Source organism: Protopterus annectens, chromosome 8.part0 (genome assembly GCF_019279795.1).
Source record: "Protopterus annectens isolate FY-2018-M chromosome 8.part0, PAN1.0, whole genome shotgun sequence".
In the NCBI taxonomy this organism is placed as follows: domain Eukaryota; kingdom Metazoa; phylum Chordata; order Ceratodontiformes; family Protopteridae; genus Protopterus; species Protopterus annectens.
Window position 1 is genome coordinate 1979724208 of NC_056741.1, and position 16780 is coordinate 1979740987.

The 16780-nt window shown below is 41.9% G+C and overlaps 1 protein-coding gene across 1 annotated transcript in view; it reads left to right on the forward strand.

Moving 5' to 3' along the window:
- Window positions 1-16780, forward strand: part of LOC122809783 (receptor-interacting serine/threonine-protein kinase 2-like) — a 298126-nt gene that overhangs the window by 218529 nt on the left and 62817 nt on the right. The gene's annotated exons all lie outside the window — the stretch shown is intronic.

Genomic DNA, 16780 nt, shown 5'->3' on the forward strand with positions numbered 1-16780 from the left:
AGACTACTCCTGCACCTGAAGGGTTTGGCTCTGCCATATCTGCACCAGGTACTGGAGCAGCGCAGGAAGATGTGTCTAAACCCCATTCTATAGTGGCTGGCAAAGCTAAACTAAAGGAAGACAGGGCAAAAGTAGTCTGCAGGCCAAGCAGTGACCCCACAGAATCACTAGCTGTAAGCTAAGGCATATTTTTATTTTGTTTTTTTCTTTTTGATGCAAGCAGATTTGACAGAGGGGTACCTGAGTTAGGTCTATCAAGTCAGGGGAGAGAGCACCAGCCAGAACAATAAACTGACAGTACCAGATAATGTATCACAATAAGCACTTACATTTTCTAGTAATAAGTATGCCCCCACAAAAATAAACTCTGACAAACCATCCTATTGTTGCAAAAAGCACTTTCAAATGTGTTCAGAATTTTTTTTATAACTGACAAAAGTTAATGAATTTCCAGTACACAAGGTCCAAACACCAAAGCAACCACTGTCCAAACCTGGTTAAAAATTAGCTTCATACACTTAACCACATTAAACTGCCATAAAATAAAGTTTAATAGCAATTTAAACTAACTTTTCTTGTCAGAGAGAGAGAGTAAAATCATCATAGTGCAGCCAAACAACTTCATGCACTGTGAAATTGTGATCTGATGTTAAAAATACAAACAGCAGAGCCATACATATAGAAAATAATGCATAAATGCTGAAAAATCCAAGTTCTGCAGCAGTTTCCTGTCAAAAGATGAAAATAAAGAAGATCAATGACAGTGAAGACAGGTGCGATTAATTTGCAGTTCAGACTGCATAAGACAGCCCCTAGTGTCTAACAGCACACATACATACATACTGCGAGAAATACTGAAGGTTTCCTCAGAAACCGTAAAAACAAGCATATACTAGCATAATACTGTTATTGTGAATGTATTAAGTATTGGTTATATATTTGGAGGGAATATTGTATTTGAACTGTGTATTATCTGTTGAAATGAAATAACAAAAGTATTCCACAGGAGGAGCAGCGTTCCTAATAAATGTATAAGAAGCAGCAAATCAATCGGTATAGGAACGCTTCGGCTAGCGTTTTAAAAGCTATCCAGCAACGTAATTCAGCCAAAAGTAAAAGATCCAACGACTCAAGAGAATGAAACAGGAACGTTCTTTATTCTGTTAGCGCTTTCACCCAACAAGGGCTTCCTCAGACTGTACAAAAAAACCAAGCTAGCACAGTCCATATATAGCCATCCAATAAACCAATAAAACAATTATATAATCAGTTTTAAAAACAATTAAACTATCAATTGTGAAACATTTTCCTTATATAAGGCTAGATATTAAATGTAATGATTCCTGATCTCAGTCTATCTACATGTATATAGGATATATATGTGTATTTAATAATAAATATATGTACTTTACAATAAATATATATAAAAAACATTTAAAACTGTCACACTATACACATTATTTCTATTTCCAATACTAATACATGTCATTCACAATTTGTCCACAAGATGGTACTCTATCACATGGTAAATATTAGATGTTAGAATTTCATATATATCCATAAATATAATACAGGGTATAATAATTGATCTACATTTGTAAAAATATACATATATAAAAAATATATATATATAATTAAAATTAAATATTTATATACATTTAAAACTATTGAACTTTACACATTAGATGTTTCAGTTTTCAGCAGATGCTTATGATTCATAGCACTATAACACATAATATATCTTTAGTGTTTTAACAGTTGTAGGATCCTATTTCATAAATACACATTGTTATCTCAAAACATAACTCCTTTAAAATGTATATGTACCTACCAACTAACTGTACTACCTACATAATTATCTATACTACCTACAAAATTATACAAATGGGAGACTTTCACGGGAAATATTTCATAAATTCTAGTGCTTCAACCCTCTTCCTAGTCTCCTTTTCTTTAAAAATGGATGTAGGCTGACTTTGTCATTGAGACCAGGGGGATGGTCAGCCTTACATCTAATAATCCATTTAGTCTCCATTTCCAGGGTAAGAGTTTCTAAATCCCCACCCCTAGGGAGACCGTATTTCTCTAGCCTAATGAACACAGGGATACATTTGTTAGCCTACCATTATTTTATACGAGTGATATATATGATGTTAGAACTATTGTAGAAAAACATTGGCATGTTTTAGGAATAGATAATGAAATTAGTAATTTGGTTGGTGGGAGACCTAGATTTTGTTACAAAAATAAGTTAAATTTGAAAAGAATTTTATGCCATAAGACTCGAAGTGAGCAGAATACACATTTTACTAATACAACTCCTTGTCAAAACTGTAACCAGTGTGGTTTTATAAATACGGACACTACATTTAAACCACCGGTTTCAGGTAGAATTTTTAATTTTTTCACTGGTACTACATGTAGGACAGAGAATGTCATTTATTTAGCCCAGTGCTGCTCCTGCACAGCGTTTTACATTGGTAAAACAAACAGACAGTTAAGAGAAAGGATCAGGGAGCATGATTATAGCATGAGGATAGGTGATGAGCATAATGCCCTAGCTAAACATCATAAAGCGAGGGGCAACACACACAAATTTAGTTTCTTTGTCATACAAACTATTAGTTATACCCCTAGGGGTGGGGATTTAGAAACCCTTACCCTGGAAATGGAGACTAAATGGATTATTAGATGTAAGGCTGACCATCCCCCTGGTCTCAATGACAAAGTCAGCCTACATCCATTTTTAAAGAAAAGGAGACTAGGAAGAGGGTTGAAGCACTAGAATTTATGAAATTTTTCCCGTGAAAGTCTCCCATTTGTATAATTTTGTAGGTAGTATAGATAATTATGTAGGTAGTACAGTTAGTTGGTAGGTACATATACATTTTAAAGGAGTTATGTTTTGAGATAACAATGTGTATTTATGAAATAGGATCCTACAACTGTTAAAACACTAAAGATATATTATGTGTTATAGTGCTATGAATCATAAGCATCTGCTGAAAACTGAAACATCTAATGTGTAAAGTTCAATAGATTTAAATGTATATAAATATTTAATTTTAGTTATATATATATATTTTTATATATGTATATTTTTACAAATGTAGATCAATTATTATACCCTGTATTATATTTATGGATATATATGAAATTCTAACATCTAATATTTACCATGTGATAGAGTACCATCTTGTGGACAAATTGTGAATGACATGTATTAGTATTGGAAATAGAAATAATGTGTATAGTGTGACAGTTTTAAATGTTTTTTATATATATTTATTGTAAAGTACATATATTTATTATTAAATACACATATATATCCTATATACATGTAGATAGACTGAGATCAGGAATCATTACATTTAATATCTAGCCTTATATAAGGAAAATGTTTCACAATTGATAGTTTAATTGTTTTTAAAACTGATTATATAATTGTTTTATTGGTTTATTGGATGGCTATATATGGACTGTGCTAGCTTGGTTTTTTGTACAATCTGAGGAAGCCCTTGTTGGGTGAAAGCGCTAACTGAATAAAGAACGTTCCTGTTTCATTCTCTTGAGTCGTTGGATCTTTTACTTTTGGCTGAATTACGTTGCTGGATAGCTTGTGTATTATCTGTATTGACTCAAATTATTTCTATGGTCTTTCTTTTTCTTGGAATAATGTCAATTTTCATATGGAAGCATTTTATGTAGATATTGTATATATTTTTGAAGGTAGTAGTAGTGAACTATGTGTTTGATTTCTATTGTGTATGGAAAATATTTAACAATAAAAATTTATTATGGAAAAAAAAAAAGAAAACAAATAAACACGTCTACAAGCAGGAATTCCCTCAGGAATTACTGTAAACACTGATAGAAATAAAACATTAAAATATTTTTTAAGTAAACGTAAAAACAGAAATATAAAAATAAATATAATAATGAAATAAGACCAAGGGGGTCTCCAAATGGAGCTTATCTGAGCAGCAAACCAGAAAAATCTGCAAAGGATCCTGTGAAGAGTCAGAGGACTTTCTTCTTTGGATGGCAAGAAAAGCCTGACCATTCATTTCCTTTAACAGCTGAAGACTTCCCTCTCAAGACAGGGAGGGGAGTCTGAGTTTTTGAAAGATGACCAGTACTAGGTTACCTTGGCAGATAACCTAAAATGCCAATGAGGCAATGTAAGTGATGAACATGACCAAGTACAAACAAGCCAAAATGTTAAGTTGTCAAACTCGCCTTCATTCTTGCTGGATGGGTTCGGAGCCGATCCTCGGCTCCGACTCGGCACTTGCTAAGCTCGAGAGCTAATTTTACCAGCTCGAGGCAACCCTATATCCCATGATGCAAGGCGTGACTACGCCAGATCTCGTTTGTCGCTTCGCGAAAAGGTCTCCTATTACCAGCTCAGGTAAAATTGTAGTACTTATACTAAAGTTTAGTCAAAAAAATTTTTCTTTTTTCCTGATTTCATTTCTTAAAAGTTAGTTTTAACTAATAACTGACTATCTCGCCCTATATTCCCTTTTTCCTTTATATAGGAATAGTTTTTCCTCCCTTCAGGCCTTAAGCCTTCCTTTCATTAATTTTCTGTCAGGGAGTGTGTGTGTTTTTCAGTTTTTCCCTATATTTTATTGGATAACTGTGTGACTGGTGTGTGTCTGTGTTTTGTGTTTGACATACCATGTCAAAAGAAGTAAAGGTCTCAGACTTCAAGAAGTGTGACTCGTGCTGTCAGAAAATGTCTCTGACAGACGGTCACACTTCTTGTGTGTACTGCATGGGGCCTTTACACCTGCAGGACTCCTGTGCTATTTGTCATTCCTTCAGCCAGAGAGTCCTGCAGGAACGTCGGAACAAGTTAATTCTTCGTGGCTTGTTGAAGCCAGAGGGTTCACCAACCAAGACTGGGTCAGCAAAGCCCTCTAAGCCACCTAAAGCCCAGGCTGTGGTTCTTAAGCCTTCGGCGGTGGCTCCGACTCCTTCAGAGTCGAGATCGGCTCCTGCTGGAGCCGATCTTTCTACCTCTGAGGTGGTGGTATCGGCGCCGACTGGCTCCGGTACACGTGCACCTATGTCAATGTCGGCTCCGGCTGGAGCCGACATCTCCTTGACCAGGACTGGTGCCGATAAGCTGTCGGCTCCATCTGGAACCGAAGGGTCTTCGGCTCCGATGGCTCTTTCCAAGAAGAGATCTCGGTCCCCTTCCCTGGAGTCGATTCGCTCGGCTCCGGGATCTCCTCTACTTTCGGAGCGGAGCCATCAGAGCCGATCTTCAAGGTCTTCCAGGCTGTCAGACCATGACTTGGAGAGGGTGGTAAGTAGACTACTGAAGTCACAGGCACTGGCCCAGATGCTCCATAGCCCGTCTCAGCAGACGACCGCTATCCCTCATCCCCCTGAAATTCCTCCTCCGACTCTCCTTCAGAGTTCGGAGCCGGAGCTTCTCGGAACGTTGACCGTTGGTGCGCCGGAGCCGATACTTCCCCTGTCGGCTCCGTCGTCTTCGACTCCGATTTCCTCCATGAGACCTTCCATGGAGGGATCCGGTCGTCGAGTTTCCCTTGTCGGCTCCGAGGGGGCAAGTGGCATCGGACCCTTGTCCGACCCCGCTCTCCCTCTTGGAGCCTCGGCATTGGTGAGCTCGGCACCGACATCAGCCTCAGAGCCTTCTCTTTCGGTGGGACCGGGGATTCCTGTCTCTTCGGAGTGGGAGTCTTCTGGCCTCCCTAGGAGGGGAGCCTTTGAGGTGATGAGGAGTGTTCTAGCCCCGGAGCTGAGTCAACGGTCAATTCCATTAGCTCCTCCCTCTTCGGTGCCTGCTGATGTCTCTTGCCATTCTCTTGCTCCCGGACCCGGAGATCCATCGCCCCAGGTTTCCTCATTGGGAAGAACTTCCTCTTCCGAGGTTTCTCCTGATCCTTCCGGAGAACCCCCGCGTAAGAGGACGTGCAAGAGGAAGCACACAGACTCCCCCGAGTCTACGACATCAGATACCAACTTAGATGAGTCGGAGCGTTCCCCACGGTCCCCCTCTGAGGATGTCTCCTTTTCAGACATCCTGGAACTCCTGAAGCAGAGGGGGAACTGGCCTTCCATTAACCCCTCCGAGGATGAGTCGGTATACCTGGAGGCATTTGGATCTCGACCCTCCACCTCCTGGGTGTCTCCGCCTTTCGGCCCGCTCATGCAAGTGGTGGCTCGAAAGGCGTGGGCGGCCCCAGATTCTGTGGAACCAGTCCCCAGGAGGCCTTCTAAATTCATCACGGCCTCCGCAGACAAACAGTTTCTTACCAAGGGTGTCCCTGTTGATGCCATGGTGGTGGCTGCTGCCACCAAGAAGGAACTTGCCGATCCTTCTGTACCTGTCCATCCTCCTAACAAGGACTCTAGGACCATGGATAGGTACGGTAAGTGGATTTTTTCTTCAGTGACCTTTGCTATGCGCTCGCTAAACTGTCTCTGTCACTTTACCCGGCTTCAGAGAGACATTCTCAAGGAACTAGGTGAGGTAGTTCAGGATCCAAAAATCACACAAGGAGAGCTGAGAACAAAACACTTTATGACGCAAAGCTTTCGGGAATAACCCTTTCTCAATACTGAATACAAACATGTATTAAGCAACTGCTTTTATACAAGCCAAAAGAACATGTGACTGCAGCCAAAGTCACGTGACATATTCAAAAATACATTTCAGAAAAATAAATTTCAAAGAATATCAAAAAGATATATATACATATTTCATAAAAATACTTTCCTAAAAAATACTTTTCAGAATAATATGCATATGAATATAAACTTCAAAAAAATTTTTTTGCAAAAACAATGCAAAAGATATACATACATATATACTCAATGAAAAGTTTCTTAAAAAGCCTATATAATTGTATATACATGTATAGACACACATATGTATTAAAACCTCACACATTTAAATACAAAAAAATTTGCACATTAAAACTATATAAATATAGTATATAGTATATATATCTTTTTGATATTCTTTGAAATTTATTTTTCTGAAATGTATTTTTGAATATGTCACGTGACTTTGGCTGCAGTCACATGTTCTTTTGGCTTGTATAAAAGCAGTTGCTTAATACATGTTTGTATTCAGTATTGAGAAAGGGTTATTCCCGAAAGCTTTGCGTCATAAAGTGTTTTGTTCTCAGCTCTCCTTGTGTGATTTTTGGATTCGTTTGCAGTTTGTTTTTTCCCCGTAGTTCAGGATCCGTCAGCTGCTGGGGCTCAAGAAAAGATTGCCTCACAGCTAGGAATCCTAAATTCTATAACTAACTCCTCCATGCGGCTCATTTCTTATGCAGCCGATGGGGCGAGTAGAGCCGCAAGCACAGGAGTGGCACTTAGGCGTCAGTCCTGGATGTGGCTTTGTAATTTCGCAGACCCTTTTAAGGCATTCTTCACTAATACTCCCTTCGATGGTTCGGCTTTGTTTGGGCCTCAGGTGAAGGACACATTGACCAGGTGTGAGCAAGACGGCAAGACTCTTTCTGCCGTAGGAGTCCATTTCTCCACCCCTTCAAGACCCTATCCCAAAGGTCAGAAGGGGGGGGAAATGTGGTTTCGTAAATCTCAGGGAGTCACGCCGGATGCACGTGGTCAGTTTACCCCCAGAGGCAGAGGGGGTAATAACAATAGACGCCCTAGGGGCAGAGGGGGTCTGCAGAATCAGGGTAGCAGGGAGCCTCTCTCTGATAAACCCTTCCAGCATCCCTGAGGTGTTGCCCGACTGTCCACCCTTGGAGGCAGTCGGGGGAAGATTGTCACTGTACCCAACAGCCTGGCGTTCCCTTTCTCAAGACAAATGGGTACAGTCGATCATATCCGAGGGTTACAATATCCCTTTCGAGAGATATCCCGTTCCTCATCAATCCCTTCCAGACGTTTCACCTGGTCTAAGGGAATTGGCAAAGCTGGAGGTATCAAAGCTCCTAGCAAAAAGAGCCATCCAACTAGTACCAGCAGACCAAGTAGGATCCGGAATCTACTCAAGATTCTTTTTGGACCCCAAAAAGATGGGAGATTGGAGACCAATTTTAGACCTCAGCAAACTAAACAAGTTTGTCAAGAAGGCAAGGTTCCGGATGGTCACGTTTCAGTCCATTCTACCCTTTTTGGGCAAGGACAACTGGATGTGCTCAATAGACCTTCAGGATGCGTACTATCATATAAAAATTCACAGGCGCTCCAGAAGGTTTCTCCACTTTCGGCTGGGGACCAGTCATTTTCAATTCAGAGCCCTGCCCTTTGGCCTCACTACAGCCCCCAGAGTGTTCACCAAATGCATGGCAGTGGTCACGGCTCACCTGAGACGTCAAGGATTCCAGGTGTTTCCGTATTTAGATGACTGGCTCCTCTCTGCCACCACCAGGCATCAACTTCTCAAGGCCAGGGACTACACTCTTCACATCTGCAACCAGTTAGGGATCTCTATAAACTTCGAAAAATCTTCATTGTCTCCTTGCCAATCTATTACCTTTATAGGCACAGAATTAGACACTGTCGGGATGTCAGCAAGACTCACAAACCAAAGAATTCTGGACATCCAAAAGTATGTTCGGATCATACTACTCAGCAAAAAGATCAAGGCCAGATTTGTCCTGAAGGTGCTAGGTCTTATGGCTGCGGCCATCGTACTGCTTCCTTTAGCTCGCTTCAACATGCGTCTTCTGCAGTGGATGTTGTTCACCCAGTGGTCATTCCAGCAGCTTCCCATGCGCCACAAGATCTTTGTGACGCAATCCTGCAAGAGTCACCTAACCTAGTGGATGTCTTCTCCACAACTCCATCAGGGCTGACTGTTTGTTCCCCCAGTTCCGGTTGCCACAGTCACTTCGGATGCCTCTCTGATCGGGTGGGGGGGGGCATTATCAGGGCAGGATGGTCCATGGGACTTGGCAACCCAAAGAATACCATCTGCACATAAATGTCCTAGAGATGAGAGCGGTGCTTTTAACGTTGCAAGCCCTCAGCGACTTTCTTCCTTTAGGGACTATTGCAGTTCAGACGGACAACATGTCCGTAGTCTGGTATATCAACAAACAGGGCGGGACCAAGTCCTATCCACTGTGTCGAGAAGCTCTCAGACTTTGGCAATGGGCAATCTCCTCTCATCGGTTTCTGATAGCAACGCATATCCCCAGGAAATCCCACCTCTTAGCGGACAGACTGAGCAGAGCTATTCTCATGCCACACGAGTGGTCTCTCAAACAATCAGTAGTGGATGAGATTTTTCAGAAGTGGGGTGTCCCTTGCTGCGATCTTTTTGCTACACCCCAAAACAGCAAGTGCCCAGACTTCTTCTCCCTCTTTCCACTACCAGGCCATCCCCCCAGAGACGCTCTAACCCAGGATTGGCCCCGGGGACTTCTTTATGCCTTTCCTCCATTCCCGCTGATACCTCAAGTGATTCAGAAAGCTACCGTCTTGAGAGCCAAATTGATTCTCATTGCCCCTTACTGGCCTCGAAAAATTTGGTTTCCGTCCCTACATCGTCATCTCTTGGTTCAGCCTTGGCATCTGGATCCAATTCCAAATCTTCTGACCCACCATTCGGGTCATCTGCACCAGGCCATTCATTCTCTCAACCTCACTGCTTGGTTGCTCCATTTCCTTCCTTAGCCAGGCTTCCTATGATTTCTAATCCCGTGCGAGATATCATAGTAGCTTCTCTAAAGTCCTCTACCAGAAGGATTTATGCTAGTAAATGGCAGTGTTTTTCCTTCTGGGCAAAGTCCAGAGACATAGATCCCTTTACTGCTCCAGTGCAGTCAGTCTTGGACTTCCTAGCTGAGATTTTTCAATCGGGCTCTTCTTCCTCGACAGTTAAGGTTCAACTGGCAGCGATCTCAAATTTTCATGTTGGCTTAGCGGATTAAAACATAATGTCTCACAAGCTTTGCAAAGCCTTTCTTAGAGGGATCTTTCTGCTAAAACCCCCAGTCAAAGATCCCCCTCCGGAATGGGACCTAAATTTAATGCTGGCATCCTTGATTCTGCCCCCCTTTGAACTGGCTGCTTCATGCTCATTGAAATTTCTTTCCTGGAAGACAATTTTTCTGGTTGCTGTTACTTCAGCCAGGAGGGTGTCTGAACTTCACGCTCTCTGTGTCCGTCCTCCATATTTGGTTTTCCACAAAGATAGAGTGTCTTTAAGAACTAATCCATCTTTTTTGCCCAAGGTTGCTTCCCAGACGAATATTAACCAATCTATTGAATTGCCAGTTTTTTTCCCTAATTATTCTGACAGAGCGGAACAGAAACTTCATTGTTTGGATGTCCATCGCCAACTCAGATATTATTTGGACAGAACTAAACAATTCAGAAAATCTGATCAACTGTTTCTTTCTTATGCAGAAAACAGGAAGGGTCTTCCGGTCTCCAAGGTGACCTTATCCAGATGGCTGTCTTCTATCATTTCTCATGTTTATCTCCTTAGGGGCAAGCAACTGCCCTCGAAACCAAACACACATTCTACCAGGCGCCTAGCCACTTCCACAGCATTTCAGGATAGGCTGCCTATTGACACCATTTGTGCGGCAGCCACTTGGGCCACTCCTCACACCTTTGTCTCTCATTATAAATTGGACTTGGCCTCCAGGGACAGGGCTAAGTTTGGTTCCACAGTTCTCAAGAGTCTGTTCCATTGAGCCACCCAGGACAGAGGTGCTAGGGACGCGGTCCCATCCAGCAAGAATGAAGGCGAGTTTGACAACTTAACATTAAGAAGTTCTGTACCTACCATAACGTTCCATGTTAGTTGTCTTCTCTCGCCTTCTTTCTTGCGTCCCTCCCTCCTTCCCCCTAGCCTGGACAGACCTTGAAGTTGTACTCTTCGCTGGGTACAGTTCATTCTTTCTATGGACCCCTAGTAGGAAGTGTCACTAGCCACTAGTGGTTATTTGCTTTGTTTCTTACCACATTTAGTTCCTCTTCTTCCTTTCTGGGAAGAAGGTTACTGGCAGGGGTTTTTTCATAGCTACCAAACGAGATCTGGGGTAGTCACACCTTGCATCATGGGATATAGGGTTGCCTCGAGCTGGTAAAATTAGCTCTCGAGCTTTGCAAGTGCCGAGTCGGAGCCGAGGATCGGCTCTGAACCCATCCAGCAAGAAAGAAGGCGAGAGAAGACAACTAACATGGAACATTATCATAGGTACATAACTTCTTATTTTATACTAACCTTTGGCCTTCAAGATTCATTTGTTTAAGTTAAATTATTGATCTTATGGTGTTAAAGCCATCTCATTGCTGCTTTTAGGGTTTTGCCAGATATATTATCCAAAATCTCAGTATCCGTAAAGGCAACCTTATGGGTAAACATAATGAGAAAAATAGCAGCTGCTAAAATATTGCCAGTAGTATTGCATGATATAACAGTGAATGGGTGAATACTGTTCACAATACCACACAGTAGAGTCTAAACCACATCCAAGTTCAAGAATCAACATTAATGTCTGACTAATAATCACATCATTGACATGGGATTTTCCAGATACAGAAATGCCCTTTTGTACAAAAACAGTATTCCAACCTACTAAACACAATATGAAAAAATATAAACTGTACAATTTATTTTGCCAAGCTTATCTATGCACTATATATGATAACTGTAATGACTACCATTACTTCATCCAGACTAGTCTACTTTGGAGCTGAAATATAGGTTCATAGGAAGTTACTAGGCTATCACCTCTACAGCCCTTACAAGCCTAGCCATGTTAATTCCGAGTTGCCCCAATTGTCCTTGGTTCGACGGATGTAATTCACAGAGGAAGTCTATGATGTTAATCCCGAGTTGCCACGACTGTCCTTGTTAGATGGATGTAATTCGCAGGGCAAATCTATGATCAACATCAATTAGCCCTGTCCATGAGGGACATGGGTGCCAACCCCAGGTTGAATTTGTGATCTCCCATCCATTTACCCAGGTTGCACTTGAACAGAGTCAGAGATGAGCTCTGCTTCATGTGAACTGGAAGTTTATTCTAGAGGAGCGTCAAGCTCTGGAAGATGCATCTATCACTCCAGCATGTTCTGTTAATGTCATAGGTTAGGTTAGGAGTGAGTGACTCGTGCCGTTTGACTTGCAGATGTGCAGCATTTTCATCAAGGCAGGGTCTGAGACTACCTTGTAGGCCAGGCACAAGTCACCACTCAGCAGCCTATGCAATACAGAGTACAGTGACAGGGATTTTGGTCTATCCATATACGTCAGGCTTTGGAGACCCTGTATTTTCTTGGTGAGATACCTCTGTGGGCTTGCTAGCTGCTGCAGGTGTCTGGTGAGGTACATGCCAAAGGGAGCACTGTACTCTATTAATGGTCTGATGAGGGTCACGTACAGTGGAGTTATAATGTCCTTAGACCTGTATTTGATGCCCTTACTTATGAGATGCGCAATGTAGAAGCGTTTCCTTACCACTGTGGAAATTTGGTGGTTGAAGTTCAGATTGCTGTCTACCTGTGTTCCCAGATCTTGCACTACTGGGTTTGAACTTGGGGGAGGGTGTCAATACTGTAATTAGCAAAGAATTCCACTTTACCAAAGGGGATAATAATTCACTTCTTTACATTTAGTTTTAGACCATGGCTTTGGCACCAGTCACTTGTCTGTCTTAGCCCCTCTTGTAATATGTTAACATCATTGGAGGACACAATGATTGCACCCAATTTGCAATCATCAGTGAACCTGGTAAGCCAAAGGCCTTCTACTTTAGCCTGGACTTCCGAGAAATAGATTCCAAACAGTAAAGTGCCTAGCATATATCTTTGTGGTATGCCACTGGTGACGGGTCTACTGATAGAGATGGAGTCACCAACTTTGACAGTATGTGTTCTGTTGGTAAGCCAAATGTCTACCCACCTAGTTACATAAGGGTTAATTCCCAGCTGGGAGAGTTTCTCAATGATACCCAAGTGGGATGTTGTGTGAAAAGCCTTGGCTTAGTCAAGATAAGTGGTATGCACTGTCTTACTTTTATCCAGGGCTTTGGTGACTTTCTCAAAGAAGTCTACTAAGTTTAATAAGCATGATCTACCCTTAACAAAGCCAAATTAGGTTGGGTCTAGAGTATGAAGGTTGCCTATGTCCTTGTTGATAAGGTCCATGATGAGTCTTTCCATGGCCTTGCAGATAAATCTGGTTAGATTTCTGGGTCTGTAGTTCCCAGGGTCAGTTGATGCCCCCCCCCCCCCTTGTGCAAAGTGATCACTGTTGCTGTTCTCCGCTCTGCTGGTACAAAGCCAGTTCTCAGGCTATGATTAAAGAGAATGCCAAGTGGGTCCGCAAGTTTCTGTTTTAGATTGCTTATTAAGCAACTTGGAATGTTATCTGATCCCATTGAGGCCATGTTTTTGGCTTTGGAGAGCACATATATGACCTGATCTCTAGAGATACTAGGCAGAGGACTGGTGTCAGGTATGCTTTGGGATATGGCTGGTGGGGACAGGGATGTGAAGTTTTCACTAAATCTGTCAGCTGGCAGTCTGGCAATTTCCTGTGGTATAGTATGAGTGTACCATCTACTACCAGTTTGGTACATAGCTGGGCATTCCTTTTTAGATTTACAAGATTTCTGATTTGCTTATTCAAGCTGTGGAGAGGATTCTTCCTCTGCTGGGTCAGTTCCCTCTTGTTCTTGGACATCAGTTTCTTCCTCCTGTTATATAACTTGTTTATACTTGAGGTCCACAAGGGTGGCTTATTCTTTCAGGACCTGGTTTTGATTCAGTAAGGTACAGTTGCTTAAGTGTTTATACAGGGCATTTGTGTACACCTCTGCATAGGAGTCATTGTTGTCCGTGCTTGTATGGTTATACCATTGCTCAGTAGGCTGTACTTTGCTTTTGAAAAGTGTTTAGTTTTATTGCTCCTGTAGGAGTGTCAGGTCCAATAGTTACTTCAAATGAAACTGATTTACGATCTGACCTTACTTGGGAAGGCATCACACATGGGGGAGTGCAGCGACCCCCCACGTTAGTGAGTACTATGTCTAGGACATTTGAGCAGTCAGGGTGCAGACTATCTGTTGCAGAGCATTTGTATTGACAAAGTCCAAGAACCTTTGGGTGAGCATGTTTGTGCTCATCTATGACAACCAGTCGATGGAAGGATAGTCGAAATCTCCCATGACTAAGGTGTCAGGCTTTATGGCGAGTGACTTCAGCAAGTCCAGGTAGGCAGTGTGCTTTTCTTCGTTCTTGGTGAGGAACCTATAGCTAGCAATGATGTGGTAGGGTCTTTTGCATATAGTTAATTGGACATGGAGTAGTTCAAGGGAGTTGTAGTGTTTGACCAGTCTCGTGATATACTTGGCTTTAATGAAGATGGCTACACCTCCACTTTTGGTTCTTTCACTTTCATTTTGAGGTCTGAACATGTGGAAGGCATTGTAGCCTTGCATGGCCAGGGTGCTGTCCGTGGCCTTGAACCACATCCCAGTGACTGCACAGACATCAGCATCTTCTAAGGTGAGGATTGCTTCCAGGGAGTGCAGTTTCATGTTTAGACTCCTAGCATTAAGCAGCAGAACCTTGAGTTTCTCTAGAGTGGATTTTGTTACATTGAAAATTTTGTTGTTTTGGCATCATCTAAAAAAGGCACTATGGGGGGAGGCAAGTGCCTTTGCCAGTATCTGAAAGCCTAGAGGAGACAGGTACAGACCACCTCTGACAATGCAGCATGGCCTATCAACCATGTCATCCCACTCTGACAGATAATAGGCCATCCCTGGACTGACACAGAAGCTAAGCCAATTGTTTAAGTCGATCATTTTTTGTTTATATTGTGGCATTATCCTTGGTGAAGGTAGAATGCTGCATAGGGCTAGGGTTGTGTCTGCCTGAAACATATAATCTGAGAGTTCAGTAATGTCTTTCTTCATGTAGTCCAGAGAGTTATGTCTCAAGTCATTCACCCCAACATGAACTATGACAGAGTCATAATGGTACTTTTTCTTGAGTGATTGCATGATTTGATGGATCCTGGCACCTTACAGGCAGCTGACTGTGACCTTCTCCTTGCCCAGCTGGTGATGGGGACATCGGTGTGTCTCACTATGGAGTCGCCTATGACCAAAACATTTGGTTTTGAGATGTTTGCCTTACGGACTTGCTTGCTGAGACACTGGTGTATGTGTTTTATGTGTAGTGGTTTCTACCTGCATAACAGTGTGAGCAAGTGGGCTACATTTGAGAGGTCTCAGATCTTTTCTAGGCCTCTAGTGAGTACCTCCATGTATGTGGGTTTATGTGTTGTGACCTTATTTTGTGTGAGAGGTGAAGTGTGCATGTTGATAACCTGTTTGTTGTCCGGTTTGTTGTTATTTGAGAGAACTGATTCCAAATTCATAGTGCAATAACATCTCTCACATAGGGTATTTGTTTGTTTTAGAAGTAAGTGGATGTAGGTATACAAGAGGCAGTTACTACATTGCCTCAGGCTGCCCAAGTTGATCAGGACAGCCGGAGAAATGATGGGAAACTGCCCGTCCATTATAGCAGTTTTTTTACCATATGTACTATTAGGGAAGGGAGTAGGCTAGTTTGACCACTTTTTGTGCTAGGACTAATAACGAGGCTTGTTCTGCTGAAGGCTATGGATGACAAGTGTGGCAACACCACTCACTGCACAACTGGATTGCCCATAGTACAACTGGGAAGCTTGAGAGCTGTCTAGAGAAAAATTGTGATTCAAGGGGTTTGTGTCTATACAGAGCACCGCTAAACCCCATTGAGCAATGCACAGTAACCCAGAAATGCAAGGCTTAAATACAGGCAAAATTAAATGCTTTTAAGCTAATCTACTAATAGAAAAGCACACAATGAACCTTCCTTCATCAGTCCCCTCTCAGACAAGGTTGGTTCCACACTCTTCTGCCACAAGAGTGCAGGGGAGCAATTCTTAAGTTAGCTGGTTTAGTGCTCAAGTGTATCAATAGCAGGCTAGATTCAGCAGGTTTGAATCTAGTCTGTGCTATCTAGGTATCAGTACAGTGCAAATCAAGTACAGAGAATGAAGCAGTCACAAACAGTAAAACAGTAAAAAAAAAAAAAAAAAAAACAGAAGTAATGCAGCAGTTCAATAAAATGCAGTTCAAAAGGGCAGAAGAATCATAAAGTATACTTATTTTCTTATTTTTTTGCCTTGGATGCCTTGGATTAAAGCAGAAATGCTCTAGATCTCTGGCATAGGACCTCAAACGTAGAGCAGCTCCAGTTAATTGAGCACAAACATGAAATAGAGGTAAAAGTAACCATTTTTAAGATAATCTACCAATAGGAAAGCACGTAATGAATCACTGTCCAGCAATCCCTAGCTCAAACAAGGCCGGATCTACACTGTTCTGCCACAAGGATACAGGGAAGCCCATCTTAATGTAAGATCAACTTGCCAATGTTGTCAAAAAGTAATGGCAGAACTGTAATGCTATATCTCCAGTATGGGACATAGTGATAATAGGCAATATTCCAAATTAAAATCATCTGTAGCATGTCATACTTGTATTTTCTACTGAATATGACTATATACATTAAAAAGGAAAAAACAGAGAAAATACTTCTATGTAAATACTATATTACCTGTAATTAGAGATCCATGCAAAACCTGAATTAAGAAATGGTCAGACTGCATACTTAATCAACAGAAGGCAACCAACACCATTTTGAAATTCAGGAAATTGTTACCATATTATAGAGAAGTGTGGAAGGAAATCTGTGTATTGTGGACATAGAGGTCCATTAAGAAATACAGAAGACT